This window comes from Copadichromis virginalis, linkage group LG4 (assembly GCF_057382275.1).
Source record: "Copadichromis virginalis isolate Kocher_CV1m ecotype Utaka linkage group LG4, C_Virginalis_male_GT1.1, whole genome shotgun sequence".
Lineage (NCBI taxonomy): Eukaryota > Metazoa > Chordata > Actinopteri > Cichliformes > Cichlidae > Copadichromis > Copadichromis virginalis.
This window is the reverse complement of record NC_140621.1, coordinates 3,582,084-3,591,250: the sequence shown is the minus strand read 5'-3', so window position 1 is coordinate 3,591,250 and position 9,167 is coordinate 3,582,084. Positions and strand designations below refer to the sequence as shown.

Genomic DNA, 9,167 nt, shown 5'->3' with positions numbered 1-9,167 from the left:
TCACCGTGATGTCATCTGCAAACTTAATGATGGTGTTGGAACCATCAGCAGGTCTGCAGTCGTGGGTGAAGAGGGAGTAGAGGAAAGGGCTCATCACACAGCCTTGTGGTACACCGGTGTTCATTGTGATGGTAGATGAGCAGCGGTTATCCAGCCGGACATGTTGGGGGCGGTTGGTCAGGAAGTCCAGTAACCATTTGCAGATGAGGGAACTGATGCCCAGGTCTGTCAGTGTCCTGATGAGTTGTGAGGGGTGGATTGTATTGAATGCTGAACTGAAGTCTATAAACAGCATTCTGGCGTAGGTGTTTGTTAGGTATTTTAGTACCATGGTAGCATTTACTGGATATTGTTTTATAGTGACATTATGCAGGAAAACTCTGTCATTCAATAAGGCCCCTTTGTTTCAGTGTTTTTCTCTTTGACCCAAGAATTGATGTGTGAGAATCACAGGCTGGTACAAGGTTGAAATACCACAGAGATCACTCCCTCAGCTACATTAGTTTCTTAATCTTTTAGACGCCTGTTGAAGGCCAAATGGTTTGTTTCAGATTTCACTAATGTAAGAACTCTTCGTTTTGTGCCTTGAAAATATGTCGCTGAGATAATCACAATTGTAGCTGAACTGATACACTACACAAAGGATGCTTCTTCACCCATGGGCAGGAAGACGCTGCCTTATCTTGGTCTGTACTGGTTTAAACTGATAATCTGCTGTCTCATGAATTTTACCCTCTATATAAACTGTTATACTTGTGAATAAAGTTGAGTCACTTTGGGAAGACAATCTAAAGCAGTCTCTGTTTTCTTGTTCTCCCAAGCTGCTCCCGAGCTCGTACTAACACGCTGAATGGCATGCTTGAATATTACTTGAGAATATATTTGACTGTGTTACAGACTAAGGGACATTCTCTGCTGATAGGTGAAGGTACATTCTCTGCTGATAGACGTCCACGCCTCGGAGGAAGCCGATCCACGGAGTAGGCCCTGGAAACCGTTTCCTTCAATTTTGGTGTCAGAAGTGGGATCCTGACGAAGGTAGGCACTCGTCTTTTATTTTATAAGACTGTGTTATGCCTTTCTCAGTGATCCACATAGAAACGGGATACGCTGACGAGGCCTTCTTCAGTGGCCCACATAGTAACAAGTGGGATACGCTGAGGAGCCTTCGTTAGTGGCCCACATAGAAACACAGGAAGTTGCCTGTTGTTTTGTAAATAAAAGCAGAAAGGACACAGGAAGTTGCCTGCTGTCATAAACTAAGAAGTTGCTCACCAGCAGAAAGGACACAGGAAGTTGCCTGTGGTCATAAAACGAGAAGTTGCTCGTTAAAAAGTGAGAAGTTGCTCACTAAAAAGATAAAATTGTTAGCAAAAAGATCAAGTAACCTCAGGTGTGCCACAGCAAAAATAAAAACTAACTTAAATCCTTCAAGCGTCTAAACCCCTCTGGAAATCACTGACCATGGGTCAGAATAATTCAAAGACCTTAGACGGGTCCGATAAAAACTCAAAATTAACTGTAAAACCGAAAAAAATAAAATATAAAATCACAAATAGCGGCTCAGTACGACTCCCACTTCCGGTTACGTTTAACCCACGCTCGCGAATCAATGAAGACTTCCATGATTACGTATCCAGAACATGCGGAAGTGCTTACGTGACTGATTTCGTCTCGAACTTAAGAACTATAACTTTAATGCATCCTAATGTATTTCCGGAGCCCTATCCCGAACGATTATCGCCAGAAAACAGGTCAGTAGAAATGTTAAATACTATTTGTGATAAGGAAAGTAGGCTGATTAAAAAGTCCTGTAAAAAATATATGATAGAATGTCGTGATGTGACCAATCGCATGCTACCGCTATGGAAAAAAGGACCCGAGCCAGACGTAAATGCTTTAAATCAAGCCAGTGTAGGCTCTAGTAAATCCACTGCAGAAAAAACTAGCCTTATATGCCCATCCGTTCAACCTACGGCTCCGCCGCCTTATGATGAAAAGACAGAATTAATAGCTGCTGCGGCGGCTGCACGTCATCAGCGCGTATATCCTGATATAACAGCAGAATCCCAAAAGAGTGAGGAAGGCACTGAAATGACACCTAAATCAGAAGAAGATGACTGGTTTAACCTAGATCAAAGACAGGAACGAGAATACACTGAACGAGAAAGAGAGTTACAGGAACATAAAAAGCAAACAAAACAGTTAATGGCAGAGTGTGAGGAAATCATGAAAGATCCTTTAACTGAACGTACGGAAGCTGAACTGCAGCAAGCCGTTTCCATCATAGATAATCATGTTCAGCGCCACACTAGAGTAGCGAATGGTTTAACTGTGCCAAAAGCAATAACTAACACCAGAAATTTAATAAGGAACTACTTAAAGCAGAAAAAAGAGGAAAAAACTCAAGAGGGCCCCCACAAAAACACCCGTTATAAAGAAAAGCAGGGATCACAATTTAATGACGTCAGCACCTCCCTTCCGTTCATGATAATAGGGGACATGTGTTGCATTCAACCCCCTAAAATTTCAGAGTTAGCAGCAACCATTAAAGAACTTCCCGATCCTCTACAAAATCCTACAGCCTTTGTTTCTGCATTACAGAGAAGTACCAGATACCACCACTTGGGTGGGCCTGACTATAGATATATATTATGTCAACGAATTCCAGGTGTGACTGAATCTCAGCTTATTGAAGAAGTAGAGGAACTAGACCCTAAAAATGACCAAGCAGCCAACACCACCTCGTTTTTGTGGATAAACGATGACAAAATCACAGCCTTTTTTCAAAATCTAAAGAAATTTCTGCTCACAATGTCTAGAGATAAAATTGATTTAAATGCAGTAACCATGTGTAAGCAAAAGCCAGATGAATCTATTCTAGTGTTTATGAAACGTTTCACGCACTGCTGGACTAATGAGGCATGCATGCCTGAAGGAGGAAATGATCAGATTTTCATAACAACATTCTTAAACAATATTCATCCAGAATGTTCACAACTATTGAAGCTGACTGCCACTGATAATCTCTATGACATGAAAATAAAGAACTTTATCACACTTGTCAAAACAAAAGCTGGTGCAGATCTTTTCCCCAACAGCACGAAGGCTAAAAGTGTTAAGATGATGTTGAATTTTGATGTTGAAGGCTCAGAGGAAAGTGAAAAAATGATGTATGCAGGGGCCCCGCCCCCTCAACAAGCGCAGCAGGGAGATTTCAGAAGGAGAGATAGGAGTGGAGACGTATGTTTTTATTGTGGAAAAATAGGACACTGGAGGAGGGAATGCAAATCAGCAGCACATAGGTCTCAACCACAAAACACAGGACCAGCTCCTGCCACTAGGCGTCAGCAGAGCTCTTACAGACAAGGTAACTGGCAACGCAGACAGGAATCACATCAAAATAATGGCCCCTTTGCACTTAGGGAGCAACCTTATAATCCACATTTTAATCCCCATCCATATGATAACGAAAGACTGGACCAACCATAGGGAGGCCCAGGTGATGATGAGGGACAGTGTGAAGCACTACACACGATGCTGCATTTGCAATTGTCCCGTAACACAGAAAGCTTGCCCATGTTAGATATAGAGATAGGTGAAAAGACTTATTCCTTTTTAGTTGACAGTGGAGCCACTAAAAGTTCACTGTCTGGAAAATTCTATAGTGGGCCTGTTTCCTCTGTGTGCATCAACACCATGGGAATAAACGGAACTCTAGTGCAATGCTCCAAAACTCATTCTCTAAAAACACGCTGGGGCCCAAAACCAGACGAAATTACATATCATCCATTCATAATTATTCCAAACTCGCCTGTGAATCTATTAGGCAGAGATTTAATGGCAAAAATGAACTTGTGTATTTCATTTAACACAAAGGGTGAAATGTTTGCAGATACTGATAACAGCTATGTTTTCTCTGCCCTATGCACCGACACCATGGAGAAGGAACAGCCTCTGTGTCAGCTGGACGCCTCAGCGGAGAATGAACTCAATATCCATCTGACTGGTATCCCACGTCACACTCTGTGTCAAAAACATGTGCAAACACCGTTACCAGGTAGCCCCATGCCTGGAAGCCACATATTTGTTTCTCTCACACTGTTCAACAACATGATAACTGCTCACACCAGAGAAGGCCGAACAGTGGTTTTGTCACATAACTCAGACATAGGCTATGACATTACTGCACCATGTCGACACATAGATCTAACCTACCCCATACACTGTACTATCTCTGCTGTCACATTGCCAGCTGAATATCAAAACATGACATTATGGTCAAGAGGTGAGAATGATGTAGGATTTATTGACTGTACACCTTATCATGCTCAGCTGAAAAACAACAAGCCGGTATATGTCAAGCAATGTCCCATTTCCGCTGAAAAAGCCGCAGCCTTAGACATCATCATAGGAGATTTATTGACAGCTGGAGTAATAAAGCCCACAGTATCTCCATATAACACTCCTGTCAATCCTGTGCCAAAGCCTAACAAACCTGGCGTATGGCGTTTCACACAAGACTTAAGGCAAGTTAATGCAGTCATTATGCCTCTGCCACCTATTGTCCCAGATGTTCCCAGCATACTGACATCTATTCCAGCAACAGCCACACATTTTACTGTGGTGGATTTGTGCTCCGCCTTTTTCTCAGTACCTGTGCATGAAGACACACAGCCGATATTTGCTTTTACACATAGAGATAAGCAGTACACATGGACTCGCTTACCCCAAGGCATGGTAGACAGCCCTGCGGCTTTCTCAATGGTGGTACGTGCTACCCTGGACGGCTTCACTCCTCCAGAGGGCTGTACTCTGATCCAGTATGTAGATGATCTCCTCCTCTGTGCTGAAAGTGAAAAACTATGTCAAACTGCCACACACATGCTACTCCAGCACCTCCAACAGACTGGCCACAAAGCATCAGCAAAGAAAATGCAGTACTGTCAGACTTCTGTTCAATATTTGGGATTTACACTGTCTCACGGACAACGTTCCATGACTACAGACAGGGTCAAAGCTGTGACCTCTGTCCCTAAGCCCACTACACAGAAGGAAATGCTGTCCTTCCTAGGCATGGTGAACTATTGCAGACAGTGGATACCAGACTGTTCTTTTCATGACCACATTCTGCGTGAATGCTGCAAAAAAGACAAGCCTCCTCGAATACTGTGGTCCACAGAAATGACTGCCTCTTTCAATGCATTACAGGGAGCGCTGACCTCCGCCCCTTGTTTGGGTCTGCCTGACTACCACTTACCGTTCCACCTGTACGTCACAGAGAACGGCACAACCTGTGCAGGTGTATTGGCCCAAGAGCATGGCTGTGGCTACCGTCCAGTAGCCTTCTACTCAAAGGTGCTGCCAGCAGTAGTTCAGGGGATGCCGGCCTGCCTGAGAGCAGTAGCAGCTTGCTCTATCATGATAAGGGACTGCGAGAAGCTCACACTCTCACATGACACTATTCTACACACCAATCACCAGGTCACGACCATTCTAGCAAACATAACTACACAACACATGACCGCACAACGTCGCTCAGGTTATGAAGCTACACTGACTTCAACAGCAAATCTCACTATAAAAGCAAGCAGCACACCCAATTCGCCAGCACACTTACTCATTCGTATGCTGTGTTCCTCTGACCAACAGGATGGTTCAGACGACCCTGACGATCATGACTGCATGACACGTATACAGGAATCCACAGCACCACGCCCAGAGTTAGAGCAGACACCAATCCCAGACTCAGTCATTGTTTATGTGGACGGGTCCTGTTCAAAACCAAATGACAACTTATTTCTTTGTGGCTATTCGGTGGTGACATTGCCTGACATCATACTAGAGGCTCACTCATTACCATTTCACTCAGCACAAAAAGCAGAACTCATGGCTTTAATACGCGCCTGTGAGTTACATGTGGATAAGCGGGTAACAATTTACACTGATAGCCGTTATGCATTCGGTGTGGTGCATGACTTTGGCACATTGTGGAGACAAAGAGGATTTAGATCTGCTGATGGAAAATCGATTGCTAATTCTGACCTTGTTCAAAGACTTTTGCAGGCTATACAGCTGCCATCGGCAATTGCAGTTGTTAAAACGAAGGGGCACAGCACGGCTGACACAGACGAAGCAGTGGGAAATGCTCTTGCAGACGTAACCGCGAAAGCAGCTGCTGCCTCACAGCAACCACCCAGAAGGGAAGTATTATCTTTGCCTTTACAGCTGCCACTTGTCACGCTCCCAGACTATTTAGAAACAAATGTTGACCTAAAATTCATACAAGAGCAAGCCTCTGCCTTAGATTACACTTACTGGGAAAGTAATGATTGTACCTTAGATAACAGAGACGGCTTATACAAAAACCTTGAGGGTTTGATTGCCCTCCCATCTTCACTACTGCCAATCCTTGTCCGCCATTTTCACGGTGTGAGTCATGTCGGACAAAGAGGGGTAATAGGAGCAATAAAATCAAGATTTGTAATCGAGAAAACATCACACGCAGTAAAACGCATATTAGCAACCTGTCTAACATGTGCACGAACTAATGTAGGAAAACCAAAAGCAAAACATCAGCATTTACCACAACCAGATTTCCCATTTCATACATTACAAATTGATTTTACACACATGCCAGCACAAGGAAGCATCAAGTACTTACTGGTAATAGTGGACCAATTTAGTAAATGGGTAGAAGCTTACCCAACATCAAAAGAAACTGCAGAAGTAGTCTGTCAAAAGTTGTGCAATGAAATAATACCCAGATTTGGAATACCTCACCAAATTAACAGTGATAGAGGACCTTCATTTACATCAGAAGTAATTCAAAAGTGTGCTAAAACTCTAGCAATAGACTGGAAATATCATGTGCCATACCATCCTCAGAGTTCAGGAGTTGTAGAAAGAATGAATAGGACCATAAAAAATCGCCTGACTAAAGCAATGATAGAAACAGGAATGACCTGGATCAAACTACTTCCTCAAATCCTCTGCGAGATTAGAATGACTCCATCCGCAGCAACCAAATTATCTCCATTTGAAATAATCATGGGAAGACCGTTTCCAACACCATGGTCAGCCTCCAGAGGGGCACCGCTATTGGAAGGGGACATAGACACTGCATTGTCTGACTATGTTCATAACCTGGTAGAAACACTGAATAATAACTATCAGAAAGTTTGTCTCTCTCAGCCTCTCCCTTCCATAGATCCAACCCATCCGTGGAAACCAGGAGATGCGGTATTGGTAAAGTTGCTAAAACCAAGGGCACTCGGGGAGGCCGCGTGTTCCAGCCCCCAGACTGTACTTGCAGTGACGAGAACCAGCATCCTAACAGACGGACAACCTCAGTGGATTCATGCCAGCAGGGTTAAGACCAGCCCCACCAAACCACCTAAGGCGTCGGATCAAGTAGATGACGTCTCCGGCGAGCCAGCGCCCGGATTCAATACACCTATAGATGACGACTCAGGCGAGCCAGCGCCCGGATCCAATCCACCTACACACACACAATCACTGATTAACACACAACGCCTGAAAGAACAACAACAAGGTACTCGAACATCCAGCAGGAACAGAAAGCCGAAAGTACCACACAATGTCTAACCTGATAAAGATAGACTCGTTTCATCCTGATAATGGAGAAAATGAAATGCCCATTGTCATCACACGACGCTTATACGGTGTCTCTCGAACCTGGGACCAGGCCAGGAGACGACTAAAGAACTGTCTTTTTTATATATTTAGGTTATTAATCATATCTACTGCATTAACCTTAGGATTTTTATTTACTATTTCGTATTGTAAAGTGCAACCCTGTTCACATTTCTGCAAGCCACATTCTCAATGATAACCCATATAGCTACCAGTACAGCTACTTCAATGTATTTGCAATTAGCACAAATTGATCCTGAGGATGTGCCAGATGTTACCAATGATGTTCCTGATGTGTATATTGAACATTAGGTTGTGAACTATTACATTTTATTATTTGCTTTTTATATTATGTTATTACATTTGTGATTTTTCCTTTCTATTTGAGTTATTATTTTAAAAAATAATAAAAGAGGGGAACTGTTAGGTATTTTAGTACCATGGTAGCATTTACTGGATATTGTTTTATAGTGACATTATGCAGGAAAACTCTGTCATTCAATAAGGCCCCTTTGTTTCAGTGTTTTTCTCTTTGACCCAAGAATTGATGTGTGAGAATCACAGGCTGGTACAAGGTTGAAATACCACAGAGATCACTCCCTCAGCTACATTAGTTTCTTAATCTTTTAGACGCCTGTTGAAGGCCAAATGGTTTGTTTCAGATTTCACTAATGTAAGAACTCTTCGTTTTGTGCCTTGAAAATATGTCGCTGAGATAATCACAATTGTAGCTGAACTGATACACTACACAAAGGATGCTTCTTCACCCATGGGCAGGAAGACGCTGCCTTATCTTGGTCTGTACTGGTTTAAACTGATAATCTGCTGTCTCATGAATTTTACCCTCTATATAAACTGTTATACTTGTGAATAAAGTTGAGTCACTTTGGGAAGACAATCTAAAGCAGTCTCTGTTTTCTTGTTCTCCCAAGCTGCTCCCGAGCTCGTACTAACACGCTGAATGGCATGCTTGAATATTACTTGAGAATATATTTGACTGTGTTACAGACTAAGGGACATTCTCTGCTGATAGACGTCCACGCCTCGGAGGAAGCCGATCCACGGAGTAGGCCCTGGAAACCGTTTCCTTCAGTGTTGTTGTTGTCCAGGTGTGAGAGGACAGAGTGCAGTGCGATGGAGACTGCATCCTCTGTGCTCCTGTTCTGGCAGTATGCGAATTGGTGGGGGTCCAGGGTGGGGGGGAGACAGGATTTGAAGTGTGCTAGGACCAGCTGCTCTAAGCACTTAGTGATGATGGGGGTGAGTGCTACTGGGCGGTAGTCATTGAGGCAAGATGGGTTGGAGTTTTTGGGTATCGGGACGATGGAGGTGGATTTGAAGCAGGCCGGTACCACAGCGTGGGCCAAGGACAGACTGAATATGTCTGTGAGCACTCCTGCAAGCTCCCCAGAACACGCTCTGAGAACACGCCCGGGGATGCCATCAGGACCTGCAGCCTTGTGGACACTGATCCTGCTCAGCACCGCTCCCACATCGGTGGGGGAGAGAGT

General features: G+C 43.7%; 1 long non-coding RNA gene across 3 annotated transcripts; it reads left to right on the top strand.

The window, feature by feature from the left end:
* The first annotated feature begins 234 nt into the window (after positions 1-234).
* On the top strand, positions 235-8,094 carry LOC146710588 (uncharacterized). Of its 3 annotated transcripts, none has more exons than XR_014919973.1 (2): positions 235-1,038; positions 3,946-8,094. It is a non-coding gene; the product is annotated as an uncharacterized LOC146710588 (long non-coding RNA). The 3 variants fall into 3 exon arrangements; XR_014919972.1 differs by lacking the exon at positions 235-1,038 and adding an exon at positions 1,390-1,754 and having other exon boundaries at positions 3,949-8,094; XR_014919971.1 differs by lacking the exon at positions 235-1,038 and adding an exon at positions 1,390-1,754.
* The last annotated feature ends 1,073 nt before the right edge of the window (positions 8,095-9,167 follow it).